Genomic DNA, 255 nt, shown 5'->3' with positions numbered 1-255 from the left:
TTCGTCGTAAAGCCCACGTAATTATTTCGATGTAAAGCACACGTAAATACTTTCGTTGTAAATCACTCGTAAACATTTTGATGTAAAACCCTCGTAAATATTTTGATGTTAATCACTCGTAAACATTCGATGTAAACTCCATGTAATGTTTACGAGGAGTTTACATCGTTTCTTATTATATTATTATTAATTAGTATATAATAGATTTTAATTTATATTTAATATTCAGAATTTAAAATAATTTAAATTTTAAAA

This window comes from Brassica oleracea, chromosome C9 (assembly GCF_000695525.1).
Source record: "Brassica oleracea var. oleracea cultivar TO1000 chromosome C9, BOL, whole genome shotgun sequence".
Lineage (NCBI taxonomy): Eukaryota > Viridiplantae > Streptophyta > Magnoliopsida > Brassicales > Brassicaceae > Brassica > Brassica oleracea.
This window is presented reverse-complemented; position numbering follows the sequence as displayed.